Raw genomic sequence first — 11,622 nt, 5'->3', positions numbered from 1 at the left:
GGCTAAGCTGCAGGTCTGTGTGTAAAGGGGTGTAGCAGAGTGAGTCAGCAGGGTACAAACATAAGAAGCAAACATCTTGTGCATCAAAAACCAATTATGGCTCTACTCCAGAAAGCAAAATACTGGGAAGGACTATTTCAAGGCCCACAGCAAGAAGACAGCACTTGAGGAACAGAAGCACAGAGCTTTTGTATTCTGATGCTGCAGCAAATCCCAGCTGGATCTGATTTCACTTCTGTGCTTCTCTGCATCTGTTTTCTATAAAGTTTATTAGCTGCTTCAGGAGTCATTTATCACTTCAGAAAGGTATTTCAAGGTGAGCAGGACTGTGACACTTCTGGATGGGCCAGGTTGTGAAGTCTGGCCCATTTCTCTTAGGAACTGAGCACTGTGAAGCCATCCCTGTTCTACTTTATGCTCTTGAGCTGTAACATATTATCTGCCTAATGAGAGATTCCCGTGAGAGAAAAGGGTGGGGACACATGCCCATGGAGCCTGTCAGTACATACAGCACTATCCTAAAGGACAAATGTCCTGCCTATGGTTGCTCTTGCATGGACTTCCTTCTGACTTGTGTTGAAAGCCAGCAGTATGTTTTACTCAATACCATCTGTCAGCAATCTTTGGGTGAGGAAATCTCCACTCAGCAGATACAGCCTGCAGCTGCTCCTGCACTGCTTGCCTCTGAGCTAATCAGATCCAGCTTATTTGTGGAGGCTGTGAGCTGTTCTCCCAAAACAAAACCGTCCGCAAAGCTGTCACTAGGGCAGTTATTGACCCATTTTGACATGCTGGCCCTTGAAAAGCTCTGAGCTGGGAAGTAGAAAGTTGAGCTGGAAGCACAAACAGCTTATACGATAGCAAAGCTGCTCCACTACAAATGAGTCTGTCTGCAGTGGCAGCATCCCAGCCAGACTAGTGCAATTGCTTTTTGCTCCTAATGAAGGTAGAGGTCCTGGTTCTCTAGGATGCCACTGACTACAGCAGGGAACTGGTGGGGAGGCAGGTTAGTGGTTCCAGTGTGAGTGGTTTGTGCAAAACCAAGCCTGGCAGCCGGGGAATCAGAGTCTGCAGGGCTATTCCTGTGGCATGCTGAGAACCATGGGGATGGCTGTTCCCTGCTCTGTCTCATGTCCTTGCTTTGGTTGGAAAGGAAGGCAGAATACTGTATGTGTCAGATCTTTGGCACTCATCATTCATGGAGCCTCAGCTCTAGGATTCTGCTTTGCCTCATCCCCTCAGACTGGCTTCCTTATAAAGCTAAAATGCCTCGGTGCCAGAGCGCAGGGCCAGCAGCTGCCTGGAGCGATTCGGGCAGCCCAGGACACAGGCAGGGCATGGCTGCCTGCTGCCCACGCCAGCCTGAGTAACACCTCCCAAACCGCCTCCAGTGGGGCAGGCCAGACCTTTCACACAATTGGACTGCAGGGAGGGAAGCACAGGCAGGTTTTTTTCCGTAGATTATAAAGCAAGGAGGCTGGCCAGGCTCCCAGGCTCCCAGCGTAACTTCCTGCATGACACATGCTGCCTCGAATTAGTTCTTGTGTAAATTAGAGCACTGTTGTTAGGAAAACAGTTGATTTTAAATTGGTGTGTCCCTGCTACAGTGGCTGGTAGGTTGTTCTAGAAACTGTTTTCCTTGTTTCACCTTAGACTGAAGCTGCATTTTTTTAATTTCCTTCAAGTCAGTGGATCTTCTCAGGAAGGAACTGAGCCTCTGAGTTGTTAGTACCAGAGGAGTCAGATATTATGATCAAGCTTTCCTGATCCTTTGTTAAGACAGACTGAACTGATGAAAGTCCCTTTTGCTTTAAGGCATATTTTCCATTTCTTGACTCACATCCAAATCTTCTTATGCATCTGTGTCCCTTGGGACACTGGACTAGGACATGCTATTCTAATTGTGGGAATGGGAATTTCAGATGTAGAGCGACTTTAACCTCCTTATCCAGTCGCTGCTAGTGTTTGAATGTTTAAACATGGAACAGGGACAAGCCTTTTACCCATAAAGTTATTGTGGAATTCATGGTCCACTGCTTGTCACTGTGGTCTGCATGTCCAACAGGGATTCACTGTTCCCAGTGCGCTGTGTCAGAATAAAAGTGTGACCTGCTGGGTCAGGGCAAAGGCTCAGGCTGTGTCCTGCTGTTGCAGCAGCCAAGTAGGTGATTGGGAAGCACACTTCCTGTGAGCATGGGATGTGCTGCCATTCTGAACTCTTGTGTTTTTTCCCCTGCCTTATCCAATCCCTTTTGAACTCATCTCTTCCAAGCAGGATAATTTTGGCAGGAAGGAAGCTCAGCCCTGGCATGGCAGGTGCTGCTGGGCTGTCTGGGCTCCAGTTCAGGTGCAGGAGAGTGATGGAGAAGGGCACAGGTTTGTTCTGGCCCCCCAAGCCTCCCCTCAGTACCTGTAACCAGCTTTACCCTGCTGCAAACATATGCTCAGTACCTGCTCCCAGAGGGGAGCAGCTCCTCTCCTGCCTCACACTTGGCCAGGCCACCCATGAGCTTGTTCCTTGACTGCGCACACAGCTGTACCAGCACTCTGATACTGAAGAATGTGCCAAAAAATTTATCATGTTAGTCTGACAGGCTTATTGTCTGTAATCCTTGTTGATTGGTATTTACATTTCTCTGCTTTAAGTCTTTATCAATATGATCACATATTTTTTGGTCATTTTTTTCCATAGGATGTCTATTGAATAGACACACCTGTTTACCAGGCCATCCTGTTTACTCTTTTAATATGCTGGCATAACACCAACTTGCTTGTTCTCTGGAGCTTCTCCAGGTTTCCTTGTGTTGCTGGATCTCAGCATTAATAGTTTGGATGTTTAAAAATGGGTGTTATTTTTTTAGATGCAGTATACCCAGACTGAAGAATTTTCAACATTTGCCTTATGCAACTGTTTTTAACATCTTCCTGAGTTACTGTTAGAGTGGAAAGTGCTTCACCCTCATGACAGGAATGCTTCATCTGACCTTCTCCCAAATGCAGGAGAGAGATATTTATTGCCTTTCCTTCCTGCCCAGCTACCCACAGGCCCACTGTTCCCAGTCTGTATCGCACATGCAGCCATGCTGGGTCGTGCCCACAGCCTGTCCTGCTGCTGCCCTGGGCTGCATCATCCCTGGGAGCCATGAGGCTCAGAGTGGTGCCACCACTTCCCTGCATCTCTCTGCATCCCGTGATCAGCACGACAAACACCTGCTGCTTGTTTGTTCTCTTGTCCCATCCCCAAGCAGCGATGTGCACACAGATGTCTTCTGTTTAAACAAGCAAAACATAACATTTTGTTTGTTTTTTTAACCTACAGATCTTTTCAGTGGATGTCATTAAGCCTTGTAGTGAAGTGAAGTGTGTGAGGTGTGAGGGAAGAAGCAACTGAAAAGATAGGGGGACAGAGGAGTGAGGGGAACCTCTTCAGTTCCGTACCACAGGTAAGGCAGGGTTTTGGTGTGCCCTGCAGGGTTGGTTTCCATCCTCCTGCTAGGATAGGATCTTTCTGCCAGAAACATCTGGGACCAAAGAAGAGGTCTTGTGGTGGTTGGGTTGAGGAAGCCAGAGCACTTTTTATGCTAAGAAGCAAGATAATGGGGTGAGTGCTGCCAAAGGGTGCTCAGCCAAGTTTTTCATCTGCATTGTTTCCAAAGCAGCTTCACCTGCAGCTCACTGAGGAGAGACAAACACATGGAAACCGCAGCAGAAGATGCATTTTAACTGACCTCTGAAAAGCTCAGAGACTGCTTGGAAGTCAAAGGCACAACCACAGGGTAAGCGGTCAAGTGGTGGAAACAGCTCCCCAGTCTGGGTCTTTGCTTTTCCCTGGGCTCCCTGCATGAGCTTGGTGACCCCAAGGGAGGAAGAGCCTGTCTCTCTGACAGCTGGTACCTACAAATGAATACACAGCTGCTTTCAAAAAATCCCATGGATCTCTTCCTTCCACCCAAGGGCAATAAATCTTCAACTGTCTTAGACACAAAATGTTACAACTTTGTACCTCACAGAGATGCTGTGGTGGTAAAAGCTCATGCTCAAGAAACAGGACTTTTGAATGTGTTTGTAATACATGCCATAAAAATAGTTCAACCTGATGTGATTCCACAGTTTATTTATTGTTCCTATGATACTGCAGCTCTCTGGCTGGATCCAGGAACACTGCCTTGGTTGAAACCTGCACTTAGAAATTAATGAAAACCTTCTGCAATTTCCCTAGGGGTAACCCTGTACGTAAGCATAATGCAAAGCATGCTGTCTGGCTCCTCTGAAGGAGAAGCCTTTGTCCTTTTTATATTTTTGGTGTGTGTTTTTTAAAGAAAGGAAATTACTGCATGTATATTTCTAACTGAGATGCATATTTTCTAAAGTCAGGGGTTCAAGAGCTGTAGTTCCTGCTGCAGCTATCTTATCACTGCTGCTCAGATTCTGTCATTGATTTACCTGCTGATTCTAAGCCTTCTCCCTTTGCTACCATTGTGTCCAAGCAGTTTCTGCACTGAAATAGCAGTGGGTGCTAAGTCCAGCCTGGTATGGCAGCTGCTTTCCTCTGAGTAAAGACTGTGCCCCAGGGTACTTTTGCATGAAGTTTTTTATTTGCTGGCCATGCATTGGGGTAAAGGCCATGCTTTGGGGCATTGCTGTCTGTGGGTGCTATTTCAAAGCTGCAACATTTCCCAGGGTGTTCCTCTTTTGAAGGCAGACCTCCCCCCTCTATGCCTGTTGCCAGGTGGCTTTGGTGGGACATGTCTGTCTCCCCCTGCCACCTCCCAGTCTTGGGCTCTGCCCACCTTGGCCTGCAGCAGAGGTGTGCTGCTTCCATGGGAATTTGCCTTTGAAACGTGCAGCGGATGTTTATGTGGAGTTTATTTTTGGTACTGAAGTCGGGATCCTGCTGTGTGATATGAGAGACAGCTCTTGTCTCCTGCTTTGCTGCAGCATCATGGCAGGACTTCAAAGCACTGCCCCAAGAACCCGTGGCAGTAGCTAACACAGGAACTGTTTGCATCCCCCTGAGAAACATGTTCTGCATAAGTGCAACTGTGGAACCAATTTTGGCTGTCTTGTTTTAGTGTGTTTAAGCTCTCATGGGCATCACAGCAGTAGAAACAGCATCAATCATCATCTTCATCATCATCGTTGTCACGATGGCACAGCCTGTTTTGCTCTGTCAGCAGAACAATGCACCAGGTTGTGACTTGATTGCACACGGAGCTGTGCGGGAGCTCCCACGTGTGCAGCCCCCCCCGCAGCTGGGCAGGAGCCGGGCAGCCCTGGGGGAGCCGGGCAGTCCTGGGGGAGCCGGGCAGCCCCGGGAGGAGCCGGGCAGTCCTGGGGGAGCCGGGCAGCCCCGGGAGGAGCCGGGCAGCCCCGGGGGGAGCCGGGCAGCCCCGGGGGGAGCCGGGCAGCCCCGGGAGGAGCCGGGCAGTCCTGGGGGAGCCGGGCAGCCCCGGGAGGAGCCGGGCAGCCCCGGGAGGAGCCGGGCAGCCCCGGGAGGAGCCGGGCAGTCCTGGGGGAGCCGGGCAGCCCCAGGAGGAGCCGGGCAGCCCCGGGGGGAGTCGGGCAGCCCCGGGAGGAGCCGGGCAGCCCCGGGAGGAGCCGGGCAGCCCCGGGGCCACGGCGGGAGGAGCCGGGCAGCCCTGGGCTGCGGAAGCCCCACTGCAGCTGCTGGGGAAGTAATGACTCACAGAATGCTGCTGTGGGTGCAACCACCATTCCTCTCAAATGTTGGGATTCACTCACACAGGGAGTAAAACCAATAGGAAATTACAGGAGTATTCCAACCCACGTTTTGAGCACGCAGCTCCCTCTCCCTTTGCCTCTGTGTCCTGTGCTCCCTGGTGTGTCTTGCTGGAGCTCAGGTGTAAGATGCTTGTCCCCTCACACGCATTCAGGGAGGCCATTGACAACACTTTTTGGGGAGGTGAGTATACACCTGTTACTGGGAGAAACAGTGCAGCCCCTCCCCATGGGAGCTGCCCCACTCCTCCTCTCCCCTCTCCCTGTGCCCCTTGGACCTGCCAGGCAGGTGCAGTGGGCCATGGCAGACCTGCCACAAGTTTTCTTATCCCTCCATTTCCTTTTTCTCCCTACCCACTGTGGGTCTCAGGACATGTACTTGTGCTGCCGACTGTGCCAATGGACAACCTCAGAAGCAGAGAAGATGCCAGGCAGGCCAGAGAGGAGAGTATCCCCTGCCAGCCTGCAGCCCAGACAGGCAGGCAAAGCCCAGCCCTGGCTGGAGCTAAACATGGCCTCATTTCATGGCAAAACAATTCCTCTTTGTGCAGCCTGTTCTCCCAGAACAATCCTCTGCTCTGACAATATCCTTTCTATGGCTTAGTCCCTGTGGAGTGACCAGCAGTGTGCTCAGCCTGATGCCTGGCAGCTCACACCCCACTGCCCCATGGCCGAGGTGCAGCACCTGCGACCCCTGCCCTGGGCAGCCTCTGCTGAGACTCTGTGGCTGCTTAAGGTCAAGGCAAAATCTTCTCAGGAAAGTCCCCAGCACAGCCTGAAGCACTTGAGAGGGTTTTTTCTTCTACCTTTGGTCACTCCATGGAGCTGCATGGCACCGCTGTTCCACAAGTTAGGAGGACAGTCCTGGGACACAGCTGTGGAGCGTGGCATATGGGTGTCGAGTCACCAAATCTGATTGTGATCCCAGCTCCCTGAGTGAAGAGGTCACACAGCTTCACCAAGCTGCTCCCTCAGGCTCCAGGCAGTCTGGGACAGGTTGCCAGAGATGATCAACTCCTGTGGGCTTTAAATCACAGGTAAAATGAAATTACTTTGTATGGAAAGGGGACTCTGGAGATGAGCAGGGCCATGGCTTTCTCATCACCTGCTTTTTCTCTCTTCAGGAGCATGTGCCCATGTGCCCAGCCTTGAAAGGTCCCTGAGAAGGGGCAGTTTTCATGTCCCTACAAGAGACAGAGCTCCCAGAGTTCCTGTGGTCTTCTGCCAAGGTGTGGCCTGTGGCCAGGCACCAACACTTGTACAGTAACCAAGGACTCCTGTTGAGCTGCATGTCCTGAAACCTTCTGACCTCCTGACCCTTTCCAGCCTCCTGCCAGTGCACTCTGGGCCTTGAGGTGGTCCTGCCATGCCTGCTGCCCTGCAGAGACACTGAAGAATGGGCTTCTCCAGGCTTTTAGCACCCTCAGACACCTTGCTGTGGCTATGGCTCGGCTTCTTTCCCTCCCCCTGCCCCATGATTTGGTGGATTTGAAACAAGCACCATTATTCCATAAAACTATCCTCCAGGCCACAGGAACAAGTAAGGATGCTTTAACAGGTCCAGAGTGGGCTGAAACTTCTGGCACGTCTGTGGAGGACCCCAAGGTGCCCTGTATTGCTGGGGTGATGCTGCCAGCCCATGGAGGTGGGTGGCAGGGCTCACGCTGGAGAGGCTGCCATGCAGCTGACAAAGAATTCTTGTCCCAGTAGGAAACAACAGTCATGTGTGCTGCCCACCCCAGCTGGCAGGCAAAGTCCAGCAATTAAACACGCCGGGGTGAAAGTCTGCTGTCAAAGCTCCAGGGCACCACCACAGTGCCCGCAAGATCCCAGGTGATGCTCACACTGCCCCTTCCATCTCAGAGAGTGCCTTTTTGCAGGTGACATTTTAATGTAAATCTACAGTGTCATGTTACAACGGGGGTTTCAGCGGGTCATTTCGTGCCTGTTGGCTACAGAAATGTTGTGGGTTGTTTGCTGGTAGCTTGAGGGGCTTATAGGGACCTCAGATTCCAGGAATGCAAGCATTTCTTTTGGCTTAAGGGAAGAGGGCAACAGTGATGGGGTATTTGGCCTTTACTGCCACTACAATGTAATCAGCACAAATAACAAAAATTTTTCACAAGGTGAGTCACTTGATCTTGATATCAGCCTGAACACATGCCCAGGCATGGCCTACCTGCCCACCTCCACTTACTGGAATTGCAGAGTGACATGATGGCATTTAATGGGCCTTCAGGTGCTGAGTTGTGTCATCTCTCACCACTTTTAGTGGCCATAAAAGGCTTTTTTGATTCTCTCAGTATAGACAGAGGTGTTGTAGGAGCATTTCTTGGATGCGTTGAGATTGTGAGCAAATTCAACTTACCATTTTTTTCCTTGGAGCCACAGAGAAAGTGTGCAGCAATGATTTGTGGTTGATACTGCTTTAGAGCCCAACCTCAGGGAAAGGGAGAAGGGTACAACAACATTAGAGGGCCAATTTGCATTCACTGTTTTTATCTGATCACATGCAAAATTTTTGGTTTTTCAGGATTAAATAGAAAAGGATGGGAGGATCTGTAAATCATCTTTCCACTCCTCAAGTGTATTAAGGTGTGTAAATTTACTATGTGTGTCAAATACATTACTGAAAAATGACAGGGCCAATTGTTTATGTGTTTAATTTCACTGAATTAATTTGAAGTTTTTACTTCAATTGATCAGTATTTAAAAAAAATTCATAGCTGTAAATTCATTGAACAAGAGAATACAAATTTACTATATAAACCAGGCATGATAAAAAGGATATTTTAGTTCCTCAGAAAACAAATATTTTTAGAATTTCTAAATTGTCAGAAAACTGAGAAACTGGACACCTGAAGAGACTGAAACCTCCTATTTCCCACCCAGGTGCATGGTGAGCCTAAGCCAGTCTTCAAGACTGGCACCAGAAAAGGTGCAACACTGCACCAGCATCTCTCATTACATGCAGAAAAAAAATTATGATTACTAATCCCTGAGGTCATAACCTCTCAATGAACTTCATTCCTTTTCCATTGCTTAGTTCTTACAGACCTTCCCATCTGATAGTCTGGTAATTGTGTGCACCGAGGATGGCTTCAGTATTTGTGCCTTCAGCAAGTTACATTAGCCCACGCCTGCTTTTTGCACCAGGGCAGAGCTGTGAGGGGAGAGAGGCGCCCTTGGCTCTGCAAGGAGCAAGGAGAAAGCAGGAGACAAGGAGCAGTGGAGGCAACAGTGCAAGGGAGGAATGCAGAGGCTCCCACCCACCTCCATCTGACTGGGTCCCCGTGCTAAGAAGGACCAGCGAGACCCTCACTAAAGCTAAAGTGAAAATGGTATGTTGTTCTCCAGGATAAGAAATAGAGGAAGGAGCTTAAGCTTTTCCAGACAGGAGCCTGGTGCAGCCCAGGCTGCTGGGAGCCAGCTCAGGTTGTTTCTTGCATTGCAGGTGAAGAATTAATGACTTGTAGGGCTGTGCCAGCTGCAGGAGTGGCTAGGGCAGGCAGGACTCCCTCGTGCAGGCATGTGACAGGATCATCTCTGGTCTGGTGGTCCCGACTGTAGTCAGGGTGACACACTTGGCTGGCTGCAAACAGCTTCTCTCCCCAGATTTCAGCTCAGATGGGCAGGATTCAAGATGCAAGCAGAAGATTACTCATCTATGAAAGATTCTGTCCCAAGACACCTGGGGAAGATCAGGCTGTACACAACAGGTCACATCACTTGTGTCCCCCACCTCCCTTATTTTTGAGGGATTTTCCTTGCTATGTGTTCTTGTGCTACCCTGCTTCCAAAGAGGCTGGAAGGCAGAAACCCAGATCCACCACACGTACCACATTAGTCAAGTCCTTGCTGGAGGCTGTCCCCAGGGCTTAGGAGGGGACCCTGCACCACCCCTTGGAGAGCACAGCACCACATCCATGTCCCTGCAGCCAGGGTCCTCCTGCAGCCCAGGGTCCCTGCTCCAGCTGGAGCTCCTGCCCAGGCTGCTGCAGCACTGCCAACTGTGGGAAGGGTGAGCACCAAGGAGCCCACACACCTGCTGAGCATGGGAAGTAAACAAAGGCCAATGTGCAGACAAAGGGAACCCATCAAAGCTAGTGAGTGTGAAAAGAAGAACAAACTGATGGAGGAGAAGTAAAATGGTGAAATCTACTAGATGTGTTGGAGAATTAAGGAGTGAAGCAGAAGGTGCAATAGAAATGAAAAAAACTAATGAGCTAACTAACATACAGAAATAATGGTGGAGGTGGCAGACACAACAGGGAAGTAGAGTCCAGGACCAAGAGAGGAGAAATAAATTGCATTCAAAGCAGAAGAAAAGACAGTGACCTGGAAATTAATTCCAATAGCAGGAAGAGGCTGGGCTGTGCAATTTGGGGCTCATTGTTAGAGCCTGACAAGCCTGCCAGCAAGGGTGGATCCAGACGAGAGAGGAATGCTTGGAGAAAGCTATGTGATGCTGGATACAAGGTGGAAAATAATCCAGTATGAGAAAGTGAGAAGGAATCCACTGATCTCTAATTTCATGACAAACTTTGTAGCAAGGTTTCCATTGAATTGGAACACAAATCAGCTAAAAATAATGTTGCAAAATAAAAGAACAAAAAAGAAAAACAGTGAAGAGTAACAAACAAGGCTGATGCCTATACTTAACAAGGGAGAAAAGCAATCTAGACTGCTTTGGCTCCGCCAGTCTGGTGTTAACAGTATCCAGTTAAAGAGTAACACAGAACACAGGCATGAAATGGAGGATAAAATAACACTTATTTTGTCGACTAACTTGATAGCTTAAAAAAACCCCCTTTCTATAAAGCTATAGGCCCTGTGTGTCTTCCAGGCAAGCAACTCTGAACCTTGGGACCAGTTGACCAGTTAGGTACCATGGTAGGTGTTGGGGCAGAAACAAGCACAGGAATTCCATGTGGGAAGGAGTGGTTTGGGTCAAGACAAAAGCAAAGATTGAGGAAAGGGAGCATATCAGGACACACGGGTTACTACTGAGGTACTTTGTGGATATTTTTATAAATTATTTTCCTTAAGGACTGGCATAAATATTAGGTGTAATCTGATGAAATCAGAATGTTGTAGTGCATTAACAATGTAGGGGAAAGTAAATGAATGCTGTACCACCAAAAAAGGGCAAGAAAATCACCAGAAGAGACATTGACCTGCCTCTGCAAATGCAGCCCTGCCTGTGTCCAGGTGGGAAACTCTCACTAGGTGAGCACAAGTGTGTAACTGCTCCTGGTCACCCATCCTCAGGAGGGGAAATGTGAACAGCAAATAGAGCTACCATGGCATTAGAGGCAGGAACAGGGAGACTAGTAAGAAAATGCTGGAAAAACTTGTTTAGTCTTCCCTGTAATGGCTGAGAGGGAGATGATTGCAGTCTACAAACACACTGCAGCACGAACACCAAGGCAGGACCGTGGTGAGATAAATTACAATACTGGCACAGGAATAAGTGTTTATTAACCAGCCGTGAATCAAATTAAGCTGGAAATGAGAAGATGATTCCTAACAATTAGAATAGTGAGTTCTGAAAACGCCTTCAGAGCAGACGAGCGCGACTCAAGTCCCGGGCACTTTTTAGGATGCAGATTGGCCTGGCTGTGGAGGCGCCACAGGACGGAAACGCTCTGGAAACTGCCCGCGGTCCGGGCCGGCGTGTCTGGGCTCTGCCCGGTGTCTCCGAAAGCTCGCGGTGCCTGTTGCGGTGTCACGAGGGGGATAAAAGCCTGTGAGCCCCAGGTTTACGGACCTGTACGGGTCTCCCTCATGCCGTCACCACCACCCTCGAGCCAGCGCTCCGCACCGCTCACTGACCCTGCCGCAGCCCGTATCCTTTCCCAGCCATTTTCCACTCTCCCCTCA

The sequence above is a fragment of the Melozone crissalis genome, unplaced genomic scaffold, assembly GCF_028551555.1.
Source record: "Melozone crissalis strain CALT ecotype California unplaced genomic scaffold, PUWL_Pcris_2 ptg000045l_1, whole genome shotgun sequence".
NCBI lineage: Eukaryota > Metazoa > Chordata > Aves > Passeriformes > Passerellidae > Melozone > Melozone crissalis.
Note: the sequence above shows the minus strand (reverse complement) of the source record.